At 49.8% G+C, this 18,491-nt stretch overlaps 1 protein-coding gene and 1 pseudogene across 1 annotated transcript in view; one reads left to right on the top strand and one right to left on the bottom strand.

Annotated features, from left to right (window-relative positions):
* TM9SF2 (transmembrane 9 superfamily member 2) overlaps positions 1 to 18,491 on the top strand; it is a 395,116-nt gene that overhangs the window by 271,794 nt on the left and 104,831 nt on the right. The gene's annotated exons all lie outside the window — the stretch shown is intronic.
* On the bottom strand, positions 752 to 2,143 carry LOC147697722 (uncharacterized; annotated as a pseudogene).

Raw genomic sequence — 18,491 nt, 5'->3', positions numbered from 1 at the left:
GCATGAATTTTGTATTTGTGCGGAGCACTACTGAATCGGACGTGAACTGCAGAAAAGGTGGCTGAACCGTGATAGCTTGGACATCACTGACTCTTCTAGATGAAGTTAAAGCCAATAAAAGTGACACCTTCCATGTTAGAAATTTCAAATCCACTCTGTGAAATGGTTCAACAGGATGGCGCATGAGTTGCGCTAACACTACATTTAGATGCCACGATGGCGGTGGACGACGAACAGGAGGGAACATTCTGAAAAGTCCCTTGAAGAACTGTTGAATTATTCTGGAAGAATAGAGTGAAGTGGACCCATCCTGGTGGTACCTTGAAATAGCTGCTAGGAAAACCTTTAGAGTCTGGTGCGATAATCCCAACTTTGCCAGATGTAGGAAAAAAGATTATTTCTGCTCTGGCTTGGCTAGAAAAGGATGAATTCCAGCTGAGTGACACCAGACACAGAATCTCTTCCATTTAAGTCTGTATGTTTTAATTGTAGCAGGTGCTCTAGCTTTAGCTAGCACCTCTTTGCAATCTGGAGGCAAATTCAAGTGGGCGAATTCAAGGTACTCAGGCGCCAAGCTGCTAATTTCAGAGATGTTGGGTCCGGGTGGTAAATCTGACCATCCTGGATGGAGAGGAGGTCCGTAATCGGTCGAAACTGTATTGTTAGCACTCTGATAGGAGAAGGAGCTCGGTGAACCAGTATTGGCGAGGCTATTTGGGGGCAATCAGGATTAGGTGACACAGTTCTTTCTTCATCTTCCGAAGAACCTTGGGAACCAACGGTTTTGGAGGAAAGGCGTAAGCATATATTTGATACCAGTTGATAAAAAACTCATTCCCCCGAGAGTCTTTGTGGGGATGCCAGCTTGCAAAGAACCGGCATTTGCTGTTCTCCTTGGTCGCAAAAAGGTGTAGATCTGGATGACCCCACTGCTGAAAGAACCGATCCACTGTGGGTGGGTTGGTGAAGTTCCCATTCGTGGGTGGACACCTTTGTCCTGCTGAGAGTGTCCGCAAGAACGTTTGCCGTTCCCGGTACATGGACCGCCAGTAGATTGTTATTTTGTCGTATTGCCCATGCGCATATTTCTTGGGCTTCCTGAGACAGAAGAGTCGATCTTGTTCCTCCCTGTTTGTTCAAATAGTGCATGCTTGTAGTATGGTCTGTGCGCACCAATACTGTGGCTCCTTGAGCGATTGCGCGAAAGGACTTGAGGGCTAGGAAGATGGCTCTCAGCTCCAACAGATTGATGTGCCAGAGTTTCTGTTGAGGACTCCATTTCCCGCTGATTGTTAGCCCCTGAAGATGAGCTCCCCAACCTTCGAGGGATGCGTCCGTGGTGATTGTAAAGTTTGGTGCGTCTTGGAGGAACGAGCAACCCTGTTGCAAATTCTTTCCCCGAATCCACAAGAGAAGATTTTCTCAGATACGAGGGGTGATCCGAATAAGGTCCTCGAATGAGCCGGAGATCTGCAGCCATTGCAGGCTGAGCTCTTCTTGAAGAGGTCTCATACTGAGACGGCAATTCAGTATCAAAGGAATGCAAGTAGAGACCATCCCCAGAAAAGATTTGAATTGTCGGGCTAAAACTGACTTTTTTTTTTAAAGTAAACTTTGAGCCATGTTCTGTATCTTGTCTTGTCTCTCGTCTGACACGAAAGCTTGGACTAATTGCGTGTCCAGGGTTGCTCCCAAGAAAGCTTGTCTTTGGGATGGATCCAGTTGTGACTTGTTGTAATTGACGGAGAGACCTAGTGATTGGAAGAGGCAGAGACACTGCTGGATATGGTTGTTTGCATTTGTGTAAGAATTCACCTTGATAAGGCAGTCGTCTAAGTATGGAAATATGTGTATTCCCTCCAGCCGGAGGTGTGCTGTTACTGGAGCCAGGACTTTCGTGAACACCCTGGGTGCCGAGCGTAGTCCAAAGGGAAGGACCTTGAACTGATGATCCCTGCCAACCACTAGGAATTTCCTGTGCCGAGGCAAAATGGGGATGTGGAAATATGCATCTTGGAGATCTAAGGTGGCCATGTATCCTCCCTCCGTAAGAAGATGCAGTATTTCTTGAAGTGACAGCATCCGGAACGTCAACTTTTTCAGGTACTTGTTTAGAGCACGGAGATGCAGAATTGGACACCATTCTCCATTCTTCTTCTTTATGAGAAATAATCTGGAGTAGAAACCTGCTCCTCTTTGAGCTTGAGGAACCTTTTCTATTGCTCCTTTCTTTAACATCAAATTGATCTGGGAAAACAACTCCTTGAGGTGAGCTGGAGGTGGGCCCTTTGGGGGAACGTTTGGATGGAATTTTTCGAATTCGAGGGCATGGCCCTTGGCCACAAGGTCCAAGACCCACTTGTCCGATGTTATTGAGGACCATTTTGAGAAGAAATTTGAGATTTTTCCTCCAATCTTGTTGTGAGGCTGCGGCAGTAGCGGTGGCAGGAGATGGCACTCATTGTCTTTTATCCTTCCCACTATAGGCAGGCTTCCTTTTGTTTTGGGAATAATTGGTGTTGCGCTGACCGTAGGACTGGTAACGCTGGCCTTGGTAACATTGATTCCCTTGCCTGTAGGAGGACTGCTGACTATAACCTCCTCTATTAGAGGACGATCCACGTCCGCTCGCACCTTGAAAGGGCCGCTTTTCGAAATTGTAAGGTGCCCAGGGATCTAGCTGTTTCCGTGTCCTTCTTGATTGTTTGCAGGGCTTCTTCAATATGCGGGCCAAACAAAAACTCTCCGTCGTAAGGCATGTCTAATACCTTTGCTTGGACCTCCTGGCGGAACGAAGTCACTCTTAGTGAGTCTTGTCTTCGTAAAACAGCCGCTCCTGCCAATTGTCTGAATCCAGTTGAGGCAACATCAACTGCAGAGTCGATCATTTCCGCCGAGATCCTTTCACCTTGCTGCAGGATTTTCAAAGCCTCAGACTTGGAGGGCTCTGGAAGCATGCTGATATATGGCGAGATGTCAGACCACATTTGCCAGTCATACTGCCCAGTATGGCCAATGAGTTAGCAGCCCGGACTGTGGTTGATGCCATTGTTGACATACGCTTACCAATTGCGTCCAGATGCCTGCCGTCTCTATACGGTAGGGCTGCGATTGGAGAGAAAGGGTTTCTGGACCGCTTCCGTGCAGCTTGTATGAATACCGAATCTAACTTCGGATGTCCTATAAGGCAAGCTGGAGACCTCTCGGGAGCCTTATATTTCTGATCTATCCTTGGCAGGACTGGAGAAATAGATGCAGGAGTGGACATGACTTTAATTCCCCCTTTCCAAATGAAATCGATAATAGGTATCGATTTAACTTGTCTCCTTGGCTGATCCTTGAAATCGTAAAGGAAGCATTCTTGTTGTGTAGCTTCCATGTCGATATGAAAGCGTTTTGTAGCTCTCTCCATGAGAAGATGAAACCCTCCTACGTCAACCGGAGATAACTCAGCAGTAGCCGGAGTGAAGGAGAAGGTGTCTGAACTTGATAATCATCCCACTCCGACATTATGGAACCTTCATCAACTTCCCCTTCTTCTCTCTTCTTCCTCAGAGGAATGTGGTTCTTCAGGCTGATCAGATACTACAGGTGGGGAGACTTCGGAGGTCTAAAATCTGATATTGGCGTTTGCACCACAGGTGTAGGAGGCACAGAATCCGCTGACTCAGACAGTGGAAAACGCCTGTAATAATCGTTGAGCATATGCTGGAGATTTGTTAGCAATGCTACTGGCATCTGAGCTGAGGGAACAGTTGTGACAGGAGATGTCACAAGCTCAGGCGAATGATGGTCGTCTTGGTCGTCCTCCTGGTATTTGATGTTCAATTCAGAAGGACTTGTGGCCGTACCAAACCGGTCATCCATATCCGATGCCTCCTCCCTGTCATCAGAGTCCAGTAACTTGTCAGGGACTTGAAGTGGTACCTTTTGAGGCGATAGGTGTAGAGGAGACAAAGGTTCTAGGCCAGAACCGCGTCTCTGGAGCAAAGATGGCTCTGGCGTGGACGCAAAAGCCGTAGACGGTGACCAAACCTGCATGGTGGTACATGTGGACAGTTGCGGCGTCGGAAAAGGCCCCATCGACGGGCTCGTCGACGGTGGTTTGACTCCAGTGGTTTGACTCCAGTGAAGTAGTGTGGCTCACTGGTTAGAGGCGGCAGACCCAAGAGCAGAGGACGGCCCGGGACCAGGGTTCGATTCCCGGCGCGGCAGGTTTCTGGACCAGGGTCAGCGGACTCAATAATTCTCTCGCCTCGGTGCCCACTCTGATCAGCAATCACACTCTGCAACTCTGGGCATTAGCTTGCCTCATCTTCACTAACGGCCCCACCAGACCGCCGGGGATGCCTGGTCTCACCCTGGAGATACCCATTAAGGGACCATCTCAGGGAAGCCAGGAAGGGTTTCGCAGCGGTCGAAGCGCCTTGGGACCCTCCGGGTAAGTAGTGCGCTATATAAATGCCTATACAAGAAGTCTAAGATTGGAGGAGCTACGCTACGAACGAAGATGGCTGCATAAGTTCCCGGCTCCGCCAACCTCGGCCGGCGGCTTGTATATCCTGTTGATTATCCTTTCCTTCCGCCGTACTCCCGTACTCATGCAGTGCTCCTGACTCCTGCTGTGCAATCCTGGACTTCCCAACTTACCGGGTGACGAAGTTATATCGAGTACTATTCTTGGCCTGCTCCTGGGCTGAAGCCGGGACCTCGATTACTAGCCCATCCGGGTTGGAGTTGAACAACATCGGCTGTGGGACCAGGGTTGCGCCCGGTCTCCCGAACTTAGGTCATTCCTTGCATTTTCGATTGGCAACTCAGTTACTGGCTTACGCTATGGACACGGTACAGTGACGCAAGTGAAGATCGGCAACCACGGTCGGGGGTCCGGCGCCCGGAGACCCTCCTGGGGGGGGGGGCGGGGTCGACGGGCTTGGCCCCCGCGAGCGGCGAAGGTGTCGTTCCTGCCATTTTTGTGAGCGCCCGCTGTTATCGGCTTTGTGTGTGCCTGGTGCCTCGGAGTTGTGTCCGGGGTTCAAATCATGCTTCGTCTCTTCGCGAGAGGGGATGGAGGGGACGGACGGCACAATATCGTTGAGGTCCGTAATGGCCGCCATTGGGGCGCTCCACTCTCACATCACCGGCATGTACGCTCGGATGTCTGTACCGCTGGACAACGTTAGTTTGAGACTGGAAGACGATGCTCCGACATGTTATCAGCAAGCTGTGGTTCATGTGGAGTACTCTGCTCACTACTTCGAGGTCCCTGGGCGAAAGCCTGATTTGGCTCACTGATGCCTCTGGCTCCATGGATGGCGCACCCGCGATCATCGTTGGCTTTCCCTACTCGGTCCCTGCTCGGCGGAATATTGTTGCTAAAGGTTTTGATCACCATGAACAGCTCTTCAGTGACTTTTGGAGAGGTTTGCCTTTCTTCTTCATCTTTCCTTGCCGGAATTGTGGACGTCGCCATCTTGTATCCTGTCTTCGATCCGATACCATTGACTTGCACTGTGTTGAACGCTTCGATTTCCTTAAGATGACTGTGGCTTGGGCGGCGAGGGCTATTGTAAAGACCCGTACTGGTCAGGGTTGACTTTGGCTTCTGGGGTTTGCTCCGTTCTGTGCTCTATGCCGGGATTGTACCTTATAATGTAACGGGGGTCGGTTGGTTTTACTGACGTCCTCCCCAGGTCGGGGCTCAATACTTGCTTCAAACAGTGGCTACGATGTCTTGGGGAGGTCGCTAATGGCGGGAGGTAAGGGAGATCGGGAGTGTGTATGTTGCTCTCCTCCTCCGCTCTCTTTTCCTTTCTTTAGGGTAGTTCTGGGGCGACAGGCACGCTGTTAGTGGGGTAGGCCGTAGCCATTACAGGGGTGCAGGGTGGCGGGTGTTGGGGGGGGGGGGGGGGGGGGTTGTTATTTTAGTTTGTTTTGTTCTATGGTCCCTTTCTTTTTCTTTCCTCTTCTCAGTAGGGTCTGCTGTCTCTCCTTCTGTCACTTCTTGCTTTATTGGGCGTCTATACCAGCTTCTACTTTACTGTCTCCCAAGGGTGTGTTTTCGGGAGGGTGCTCGCTTTTGATCGCTTGCTAATAGATCAACTTTACTCCTTGTCTGTTGTCTGACTAAGGTTGTATTATTCGTTACCTGTTCTTGACTACATTGCTGACTTTGCGGCCGGCCCCTGTGGTTGTAGGCCGGCGCTTGCAAATTTCAATGCATCAATAAAGGTTTTCAAAAAAAGTCTACGATTGAGTTACCTTCTCCATCGAGAGAGATTTCGCCGACGACTGTGTCGGATTCGTCGACGACGGCATGGTCGACGACGGTGATGGAGAAGCCGTCGCCGAAGCTTTCGTCGACGGGAACTTCTTCAGCTTGGCCGTCGACGAGGCGCTGACTATGGCAGATGAAGATTCTTTCGTCGACGAGATAGGTCTAACAGCAACATAGACCATCGTCAACGGGGAAGACGCTGACAACATTAACATTTCAGGCTTAGGTGAAGTAAAAGTTACCGTAGACGTTGCGTCGACGGGGATCTTTGTCAACGGGGATCTTTGTCGACGACGGAGGCTGTTTCTGAGGTAAAGTCTTCTCAGAAGTCGTCTTTTGAGGTAACTTTTTGGTTCTTCTTCTCTGGGAGGTAGATGGCCCAAGTTTTGCAGCGTGAATCTTTCTGGATTCACTATGCTGTGCATATTCCGCGGTCTTGTGGTTGGGTCCGGATTCGTAGTCTTTTCTTTCTTTTTTTTTTTTTTTTTTGTAGCCCTTGTGGGCGTCGGCGTCACACCTCCTCGGGCGCATTTCCGGTGACGTCGGCATGCTTCCTGCGGAAGCTCCCACTCTTGGGCGCCATCTTCAGATTCTTTTTTCCGCGGTCGGGTCTGGATCGTTCCCGTTGGGCTCCAGACCTTTTTGGAGAAAGTACTGAAAAGAGTGGAAGTTGGAGGAGATATTGGAAGAAGAAGACCAGAGAAGGCTTCGCAGAACATTGACGAAGAGGAGAGAAGGTGAAAACCTCGAGAACTTCGACGATCGTCGACGTCCACGCGCTCAGTGAGGCCTGAACGCACGAGGATGGACAACACGCCGTTCAAGTTCTGCCCGAACTGCAGACACAAGTACGCACAAAAGGACCAGCACCCGGTTTGCAACCTCTGCCTACCGGTAGAACACAGAAGCGAGGACTGCAACGCCTGCGCCGTCTTCGCCCAGAAGACCCTCCGAGTGAGGAAGAGACAGAGGGTAGCACACGCCGCCCTCGGAGGAAAATCCCCGACGCCATCGCTGTACGAGCTGGGGATGTCCTCAGAGGAGGAGGACAACGCTGCCGCAGAAGACGACGGCTACACGGTCGTAGAGACCGATTACAAGAAGACACCTGATAAGGTAGGAGACTCGACGTCCCATAAGAACACCAGAGACCCTGAGTCTCGAAAGCTCGAGGCCAAGAGCCCGAAGGTGCCGACGCAGCGACATCTGTCGTCCGCGACCACAAGCAGGCCCAGCGGATCCTCGGAGAAGGAGTCCCTGGCGCCGAAGGCTGTTGACCAGCAGAAAGCGTCGAAGATCGTCACCGAAAAGGACCGATCGACGTCGAGGGAGAAAGACCCTAAAGCCTCGGCGACGTCCAAGGACCCGAAAGCCAGTTCGACGTCCAAGCCGTCGACGCCGAAGATCTCGACGCCGAGCCAGGCGCCGAAGAGAGGAGCCGAACGTTCCGAAGCCGAGAACGCGGCCGAGGTAGAAAGGAAAAGACGTCGGCTGGAAGCCGAGATGGCGAGCCTCTTGCAGCGAAGGAAGGAGGTCGCAGCCGAGATGAGTGCGTTCACGATTCCACACAAGACCAAGCACGCCGTGCTAGATCTGGTCGAGGAGGAAGAGGAACTTTCGGCGACCAGGTGCCTAGCGACGAGATGGTCGACGACCGGGAAGCTGAAGATAATCCCTACGAGGATTACGGCTACGAGGACGAAGAGGGCAGTAGAGTGGACGACGAGTCAGTCACCTCTGACCCACGAGAGGAGGACTACCTAGACGTCGACACCGAGAGCCCGGAGGAGGCGGTCGACTCGTACCCCTCGAGACCCTCGCCGCCGGACGACATCGGGGCATACAACTCGGCGATACAATCTGCCGCGACTGCATTCAAGTTAAAACTCGACGAAGAAAAGCAGAAAGCAGACTTCCTGCTAGAGACATTGCTCCCAACACAAACAAGAAGCCAGTTCCTGCCAATGCTCGAGAGCGTCTTGGCGCAGGGAAAGGAAGCGTTCAAGGAGCCCGCTACATGCAAGGCAGTAACTCCCAGAACAGAGAAAAAATACAAGCACTCCTCGAAGGACCCGGCCTACATTCGAGGCGAGGTCTCCGCTGACTCCATTATCACGGCCACTGCTAGGAAGAGGGCGAGCGTATCTACTACCTCGGGCCCACCGCCGGATAAGGAGAGCAAGAGGGTGGATCTGGTGGGGAGAAGGATCGAGCGAAATGCCGCGACCCACTGGCGCATGGCTAATTCCAACGCCCTGTTGAACAGGCACGTGTACCAAATCATGGAGGGACTGGGGCACTTGGTGAAGGACCTACCCCAAGAGGCCAGGCAGAAGGCCGAAAGATTGGTCGAAGAAGGGAAGAACGCGGCAAATTCTTGCCTTAAGAGGGCCCTGGACGGAGCAGACACCGCCAGCAGGCTAATGATGATGGGTGTCACGGAGAGGAGACACGCCTGGCTCAGGATCTCACGGTTCAAACCCGAGGTGCAACACAGTATCCTGAACACACCGTTCAACGGCGAAACACTTTTCGGAGCAACGGTGGACGACAAACTATGCCAACTCAAAAAAGATAACGAGACTGCAAGATCCATGGGGGCATTGCAGTTCAGAGGCAACAGAAGAGGCACCCCGGCACGGAGGCCCGGCGGAAGAGGTGGAAACCAGCCAGGTACATCGCACCAGGCCTTCCAGCAGACGCACCAGGCAGACTCGCAGGCTCAGCAAGGTCACCAGAAGCAGTCCTGGCAATACCAACAAAGGGGTCAGTCCTTTCGAGGGAGAAATGGACGTGGCCAGAATAGAAGAGGGGGGCAGCAGCCCACCTCGAAGTGACTTCACACTCCCCCGGGTGCCCGACCACAGAAAAGATCCCAGGGGGCACCGCGTACAAAGGGGTCTGGACAATCTAATGACCTACGACCACATGACACCAGTGGGAGGAAGATTAAAGTTCTATCTCCAGGAATGGAGAGAAATAACATCAGACAAATGGATCCTAAACATCATCCAATTCGGATACTGCTTGGAGTTGGAGAAAAAACCAACAAACAGAAAACCAAGACGGAAGCCACCAGCAAAAGAACAGCTGGCGAGACTTCAGGAAGAAGTGCAAGAACTTCTACAAAAAAAGGCCATAGAAAAAGTTCCCTTCAGGGAAAGGAACAAGGGAATATACTCAACGTACTTCCTAGTACCAAAGGTCGACGACAAAATGAGACCCATCCTAGACCTGAAGTTCCTCAACAAATTCATAAGAACACAAAAGTTCAAAATGACCTCCTTGCAGGAGGTGCTGCCGCAGTTGCAGGTCGGAGACTTCATGGTCACGATAGACCTCAAGGACGCCTACTTACACATACCGATGAACGACAAGCACAAGCATATGCTTAGGTTCACTATCGGAGGAGGCCACTACCAGTTCACAACGCTGGCCTTCGGACTGAAATCGGCACCGAGGGTATTCACGAAGTGCCTCGCGGCAGTCGCAGCGCACTTACGAAGACAGGGGATACACGTATACCCTTACCTCGACGACTGGCTGGTAAAAGCAAGCTCGTACCAAAAGTGCAAGCAGCATGCACATACAGTGACAAGAACACTCATACACTTGGGGTTCTCCGTGCATTGGAAGAAATCATCAATGGAGCCGGAGCAAGTGAAGATCTTCCTGGGGGCAGAGATCAACACCGTACAGGGCAAAGTGTTCCCCAGCGAGAAGAGAGCAATGGCACTGGTCAAGGAAACTCGCCTATACCGGAAGGGGCAAGCTCGGACAGTGAGGACTGCGAGCAAGATCATGGGAATGATGGCATCATGCATCCACCTAGTGCCAAATGTGCGGCTCCACATGAGACCCATGCAAGAATGGCTGCAGGAACAATGGTCACAGGCTTCGGGCAGTTGGGAGGATCTTGTGGTAGTGACGCACGCAGTGCAGAAGGAGATGGCATGGTGGACCCTGGAGAACCGAACAAGGGGGCAGCCACTTAAACTCCCAACTCCGACAGTGACCATCACCACGGACGCATCCCTGAAGGGATGGGGCGCTCACATGGAGGAACTCAAAGTGAGGGGCCTTTGGACGCCAACAGATGCAACAAAACACATCAATTACCTAGAACTGAAGACAATCTTCCTTGCACTGAAAGCCTTCCAGACAAGACTGTACAGGCAGAGGGTGTTGCTACAGACAGATAACACCACGGCGATGTTCTACATCAACAAACAGGGTGGAACACAGTCGACAACGCTTTCGACGCTGGCGCAGGAGATATGGAGGTGGGCCATCCCTCTCCAGATAGACTTGATAGCCATACACCTACCAGGCAAGGAGAACATTCAAGCAGACTGGCTGAGCAGACAGACCTCGGCATCCCACGAGTGGGAGCTCAATGCTCAGGAGACGAGGAGGCTGTTCAACAGGTGGGGGACACCATCAGTGGACCTGTTTGCAACACGCCAGAATGCGAAATGCCGAAACTTCGCATCCAGACAACACGAAGAAGGGTCCCTTGGGAATGCCCTATGGATAGATTGGTCCGGGAAATTTGCATACGCTTTTCCCCCGATACCGCTGATTCACAGAGTGCTGAGCAAGTGCAGGGCGAGCACCATGACCCTGATACTGGTCGCGCCGCAGTGGGCGAGGCAGACTTGGTACTCGCAGATCATGGAGATGGCGCAGTGTGCGCCCCACAGATTCAGCAGAAGAAAGGACCTGCTCTCCATGCAGAACGGAGAGGTGCTGCACCCAGAACCAGAGAGCATGAGCCTAGTAGCATGGCTCCTGAGGACATCGAATTCGCACACTTGAAACTGCCAGAGAGCACCCTCAGGGTTCTTCGGGAGGCACGAAGGCCCAGCACAAGGAAGTGCTATGTCGCAAAGTGGAAAAGGTTCACGATGTGGTGCAGGAGGGAGAAACTTCACAATAAAATGAAGAAGGACTCCACGGTACTGAAGTACCTGACACACTTACTGGACAAAAAGCTCAGCTCGTCCTCCTTGAGAGTTCACCTGGCGGCTATAGTGGCATACACAAGGGGTGAGATGGGCAGAAGCTTCTTCACATCACAAGTGGTAAAGAGGTTCCTCGAAGGAGCAAAAAGGATTGCACCACCCAAGCGGGTGCCACCACCGGCATGGAACTTAAACGTGGTCCTGACGGAACTCATGAAGGAGCCCTTCGAGCCACTTCACAAGGCCTCTTTGAAGATGCTAACTATGAAAACTGCTTTCCTGGTTGCAATTACATCCTTACGCAGGGTGAGCGAACTGCAAGCGTTGACGCTACAGGAGCCCTACTTACAAATACACAATGACAGGGTGGTGATGAGGACCGACCCACATTTCATGCCGAAGGTGGTGTCCAGGTTCCACATGAACCAGTCCATTCAGATACCGAGTTTTTTCCAAAAACCAACCACTAGCGCAGAGCGAGCTCTGCATACCCTGGACGCCAGAAGGGCGGTCATGCATTACATCGAAAGGACAAAAGGACACAGGAAAACGAAACAGTTCTTTGTGTCGTTCGCCAACAGTTACATGGGCAAAGCAGTCACTAAGAACACTATTGCACGATGGATCGCGCAAACAATCCAACTCTGCCACAAAAGGGCAGGAGAGGAACTGGCAGAGGGGGCACGCGCCCACGCCACTGGGAAGAAGGGGGCTACAATAGCCTTCCTGGCCAATACACCCATACAAGACATAAGCCTGGCGGCGACATGGGATTCGGTGCACACATTCACGAAGCACTATTGCGTGGATGTTCAGATGAACAAGGAAGCACAAGTCGGACAAAGGGTGCTCCAGCATATATTCAGAAACCAGAGCTCATCTTCCACCCAGCCACCACGGAAGTGAGAAACCGCTACGAAATCTATGCACAGCATAGTGAATCCAGAAAGATTCACGCGGCAAAACGAATAGTTTCTTACCTGTCGGTGTAGTTTTGCAGCTTGAAGATCTTTCTGGATTCACTAGCGAACCCACCCACCTCCGCCAGAAAGATGAGGCTGGAGAGAGAAGAGGTGGTCAAAAAAAAAAAAAAAAAAGGTGATAGGAGAAGAAGTAACAGAATATAAGGACATGTGGTAAAGAAATGATCACCTTGAATAGAACATTGCCATTGCTTCGGAAAAGGAGGAAACACGGAAAAAAGAATCCGAAGATGGCGCCCAAGAGTGGGAGCTTCCGCAGGAAGCATGCCGACGTCACCGGAAATGCGCCCGAGGAGGTGTGACGCCAACGCCCACAAGGGCTACAAAAAAAAAAAAAAAAACAAAGAAAAGACTACGAATCCGGACCCAACCACAAGACCGCAGAATATGCACAGCATAGTGAATCCAGAAAGATCTTCAAGCTGCAAAACTACACTGACAGGTAAGAAACTATTCGTTTGGCCTTAGCAGGGGGAGTAGCCTTAGAAGTAGAAGGCCTCTCATTCCCCTTAGAAGATTGTTGCCTCTTTACAATCTTAGCCCCAGGAGAAGATAACACCTCCTCAGCAGCTCTCTTTATAGATGGTGTTGTAGATCCAGAGGCAATACTGCCTACCTCAGAAACAGAATAGTCTTGATCTTTCAGCTTTTGTAGCCACAAAAGCAGGCGACTTTCTCTGTCCCCGAGTCTTCTGAGGGAAGTTCCTACAAATCTTGCAGTCCTTAACCTGATGGTCAGGGTATAGGCAATAAATGCACTTCTTGTGGGGTATCTTCCTTAAAAAGCCGGAGTTTACCACAAGAGTCACAAGGCCTGAACAAAGATTTCTTGGAAGTAGACATCCTCAAAGCTAAATTCTAGAAGGAAAATAGTGAAGTACTGAACAGAGCTCAGGGAGACTCCCTTCACACGACGTGCAGTAGAAAATCTGAGTGCCTGAGCCTCTGAGGAGAACCTTCTGGTGGGTCCTGACGCCTGATTGGCTGCAGTTTGGGCTGTACAAAATGACTAGGATAGTCATGAGTGTGGACGTTTTTTCTCCTGTAGCTTGGGCTACTTTACTTCCTGGTTGGTTATTACCAAGTTTTTCTATATTATTAGGGCATTTTATTGCTTTTTTATGTACCGTGGGACTCCCACTCCGACGATGGGGAATGATTCAGGCATGTGAATCTATGAAAGACACCCCAATACTGGAGAAGAACTATTACCTGGCTGGATATTTGTTTGATGTGTCCCCACCGTTGATAACTTTTCAAATTAAGGACTTTAGAAGGAATCCTCATGATGTCACATAACAATCACAATTTAGATGGCTATTTAATTACACTGTCTTTACTTATCGGCCCACACTAGCAATCTTCCTCAACCATATATGATGATCATGGCAAGTTGCAGCATAGTAGCCAAAAAAAGCCATGTTGGAAAAAATGCAACATGAATCTAAACCAATATGTGTCCCTTTGAATTTTATGGTAAATTATGTGCTCACCGGCAACGGTAACCCTGTGTCACCCTTTTCTTTTTCCAAATTTTTGTGCCAGATCAAGTAAGATGTTTATGCTAGGTGAAACTATGAAACCCCTTAAGGGAATTTCCTCTTTACTTTGCTTAGTTGCTTGACCAGAGCAATAGTTGGTCCAAGAGTGGTCCCTTACAAGGTAAGTGGAATTTACATAGTATCTGATAGAGACATCCAACAGCAAATTCCTTACGTTAGAACTTCCAGGCATCCAGTTGGATCCAGAAGATTTTTCTTAGCAGTACCCCTGTTTGCCGATGGGTGGAATCGGTAGACGAGATGTCCTTTTCTTCTATGTAGGTGCCACCTCGACGCCCTGACATCAGTTCTATCCTTTCCGCTCCAGCCAGCACAGATCCGTCAAAGAGACCTACCACCTGTCAGTGTTTGACAGATTTTTTTAGACTTTGTCTACTTTTCCCGATGTGTAGGTATGTAAAGTAAGAAGACCTCTGGCTTCAAAGCTTGCCGCCTCGGTCAACGCGCTATGTCGGTTATTGAACCCCACCTCGTGTCTTTAGTGCCTGGAGCTCGACCACAACCCGAAGTTGTGCTCCGACTGCTGTGCCGTGACGCCTAAAGCTTTAACTGAGTGGTCCGTAAAGCTGCTCACGGCCTGGCGTCCGGCACCTCGTAGATCTTGTTCCTGCTCCCGGTCAAGAGAAAGGTCCAAGCACTGCTCTGGGGATCTAAGCCTTCCTCCTCTCACTCAGTCATAGAGGTCCGGTAAGAAGCACCGTAAGAAACACAAGAAGTCTACTTCGCCCTGTGCATCACCTGAGGAGACGGAGGAGTCAGTCTAAACGCTCGAGGCCCCGCTCCGCGGAGTGGGTGCCTGGGTCAGCTCCGCATTTCCCTCCCTTTCCGGGTCCAGGAGGGACCCCCGCCGAGTTAAAAACCTTTTATGACGCCATCTGCACCATATTTGGGCAACCTGACCCTGCTGGAGCACCTTCAGGCCCTGCAGGTTCACCAGAATGAGCACTCCTGAGTTCTTCGCAGTCCACTTCAGAGCCCAGGACTCCTCTTGAATCTGTTCCTGGATCCGGACCGGCACAAGCCGTACAAATTCGACCTTCCCTGACGCCGTTTCCAGCAATGAGAAAGTCACTGGTGCCCACCAGCACCGGTACCCCATCCTGATTCTGGACGACACTGAGCCAGTTGGGCGTCCACCTATGCCGAGACCGGCGGCGTTGGAGCTGTTGGGTTCCATGTTGTGTGCTTTGCTTTATTCTGAAGGTCTGGGATTGATTGAGGATTGTCAGGGACTGCAGGACCCCTTAGAAGTCTTGCTTTCTTATGAAACCAGCACTGGCGTTGCCAATAGGTCTCGCTGTAAGAAAGTTGGCGCTATTGGTTTTGTAAATGACATTTTATATTTATATATTGTTATTGACAATGCCAATAACGATATATAAATATAAAATGTCATTTACAAAACCAATAGCTCCAACTTTCCTACTGCGAGACCTATTGGCAACGCCAGTGCTTGTTTTTCTGAATGCACGTTAGACGAACCAAAATACCGTTCAGCCGGCACACTGTGGGAATCGCAGAAATGCAGTTTATGTGTTTAAGCCACACCCTCGATTACATAGCCCATATCTCTTATAGAAACCCCTCCACTTTTTGCAGCCCAACTACACCACCTGAACAGTATGACCCACGATTACGGAGGGAGGAACTAAGGGGGCCTAGAGAGCAAAGTGCAGTTGTTCTATTTACCTATTTTCACTTTGAGGTGCAGAGAGGGAGACATACCCATATTTTTGGTCAAGTACTGAAGCTTTGATAGAGCCCACGTCACAGGTTCCAAAGCCGGCATCTAATTCACTTCCGTTCCTGTCTATCATAGACAGTATTAAAATGCACATATGGCATTCAGTTTCTCTGATGACTTATGCATGCAGGGACACTGTGGGTAGGCACATTCCATCATGTCACTACCAAACCAGGCTGCATTTTCTAGTTAGCATGCATGTCAGCAATGCAGCCTTTTATTTCTTATCATCTGATACCAATGGGGCAAAACCTACATAAAAACAGCAAATGATTAATTCAGCCAGAGCCGACGTGCACCCTTCCTTTTCAAATAGAAGGCAGAGTCATGTAAAGCTTTGCATTCAACTCAACATCCTAGCTGAATGGCTTAAAAAGTGAACCGGGAGAACAAAGCTTTCTCTTCAAAGACTTTCTGCAAGAAAGGAGCCAGTGGCCCCAGCCCCTCAGTTCCCTTCACCAGGGCGTACTTTGATCCATATTCAAGGCTCCATTCCATAAGGTGGCTGTTTTTTGCGTTTTATTCTGTTTTCTCAAACTTCTAGAGCTTTTTACCATCACCTCCCTGCCGTTTTTGCCAACAATGGCCCCAATTTACTACTAAAAATAAGACTGAATATTTAATTGACTTGAATTGATGACCCCTTGCCCTTTCCACATTAGAATCGTTGAATTGTCCCTGACAGGTCCCGTAGCTGACCTTTGACAGTGTCAAATGACTTGCAGAAACAGGGCTTTCCTTGCAGTTTGAAGTGTGGGTGTTCTGTTGCTGGGCAGAATGTCAGTCGGACTGAGTGGTTCTGTTTGACACAATCCAGCCAAGGCTGGGAGTTGTGTGTGCATAGAAAGAAAGCCAAAGATTGTGCAATAAGCAGATCTGTGTGTCTAACTGTAAACCCATGAACATTGGCAGTTGTCCACCAAAAAGCCAGCAAATTGTGCACTGCGACTATTTTCGTTTGTATGCCTTTATCTTGTGTGTTTAAACGCGCACCCACAGATACATATTTGTTTGTTTTTACATATTGGTGGAAGCACTGAAACTTGTGTTATGCTTGCTGATATTTACATAATGTGTCATCTGTATTTGTATGTATGTGTCTGCACATGCATGCATGCTATGTGTGATTGATGGTATTTGTTTTTACTTATCATTAGTGGAAGCACTGGAAGTTAAGTTGTGTTACATTATGGTTTTGTGGGCGGTTTTCTGCATGTCGTGTAATTGTCATTACAGAAACAGAGCTTCAGTGCTGCCCTGTTATTTGAGTGTGGACTGTACTTAGATGGGCCAAATGTCATTGTGGCCGGCCTCTCTCTGCCACAAGTCGTGGGAAATTGAAGCTAAAACTGTCAGATGAACATAAAGCCATAACATTGGGCTTCATGCTTACTCTTCTGCATTTGGTGTGTGTTGCTTGTCTGCACATATCTGCGTTTCACACATACTCTGGGAGAGGAGTCGGCCAAATGGTTTGGGCAGTCGACCTCGAATCTGGGGAACTTGGTTCGAGTCTCGGCAACGACGCTGAGCATTCTGTGATTCTGGGTAAATCACTTAATCTCCCCATGCCTAACAATCATGTAACGCAACTGGTGCTATGTAAAGCGCTCTGATACCCGATCCCTTCGGGTCATGTTCGAGCTATATAAAACTCCTCTAAATAAATATAACTTTCAGGGTATCTCTTTCTATGCGAACTCACTCTATTATTGGCCAGAGCCCCACTGATCTGAAATTCTGTTTCATCAGAATCCTGTGCGGCCATGTTTGTTGGGTTTAAATTGACAGTGTTATGGTTGTGTGTTGCCTGCACTTGTAGATAATGCGCAGTATGCCTGCTGGAGAGTGGCACATTGACTTCTGCATGGCCTTTGATGCTTTACTGATTGTGAGAATAGCATGGTGTTGGTGCATCAGAGTTGTACTGTTATGTATATTGCCTAGTTGAATGTTACCAGATACCGCATAGCAAGCCCAGCATGGGTGGCAGCGGTGCAGTGATTCCCACACTTGCCAGCCAATGGCCATGCAGCAAGCTCCAGAGGGGTCACTGGGAGCGGGTGGGAGGGCACTCACTCAGAATATTTAACACATTCCTTCTCTGGCCTGTCTGCTGAGATGGCGAAAGAGACCAATTAGTGCCAGCTAGCTGCAGTGGTGGTCTCTGGCAAAGCGGGTTCTGTCTTGCTGGGAGCTTGAGGGAGACTGTCCAGTGGTTTTATACAGTTTGAAACCCCAAGCGCCATACTATATTTGCATTAACTTTCTTAACCTCACAAAATATAACTAAAGATAACAAGAAGTCAGCGTGAGACGGATCCAAAAAAAAAAGCAAGTGGCAGAGAAAGCGTTCGCTTTTACTTCCGCTTAATAAAACCAGCGTTAAGAGCGGCCGGCCGGGAAACTGAAAGTACGGCCGGCCAGCCATGATTAAATTAGGGGAGGAGGTGGTGGTGCCAGGTGGGGTGGGAGTAGAGACTAGAGAGAAAGACGAGGGGAGAGAAGAGGTAGACACAGAGAGATTGTAGATAGAATCAAAGACAGCTAGAGATTAGAGAAGGTTAGACAGAAGATATATACAATGTTGCAAAGAAAGAGAGAAATTAGAGAAGGTTAGAACGAAAAAGCACGCATGGAGACAAAGTGAAAAAAACAACACGTACCTGATAATGCCGGCAAACTGAAAGTACGGCCGGCCATGAATAATTAGGGGAGGAGAAGCCCTTTGATGTGCTGTGCGGCCGGGAATGCGCGTGCTTGTTTGGTCACGTGATTCACGTGAACTCAAACAAAACCGCAGCGCAAGAAGCCCTTGGTTTCACGAGGATTTTTGAGACATGAATTCTCGCTCTGCTCAATGCGCTTGCGCCATTGATAGGTCGCGAGACCTAAAAATGGACTGGTATGAGGAACGGCGTGATGCCAGTGACTTGGACTCCTCCCCAGAACCTGGTATGC

The sequence above is a fragment of the Lissotriton vulgaris genome, chromosome 8 (genome assembly GCF_964263255.1).
Source record: "Lissotriton vulgaris chromosome 8, aLisVul1.2, whole genome shotgun sequence".
In the NCBI taxonomy this organism is placed as follows: domain Eukaryota; kingdom Metazoa; phylum Chordata; class Amphibia; order Caudata; family Salamandridae; genus Lissotriton; species Lissotriton vulgaris.
This window is presented reverse-complemented; position numbering and strand designations above follow the sequence as displayed.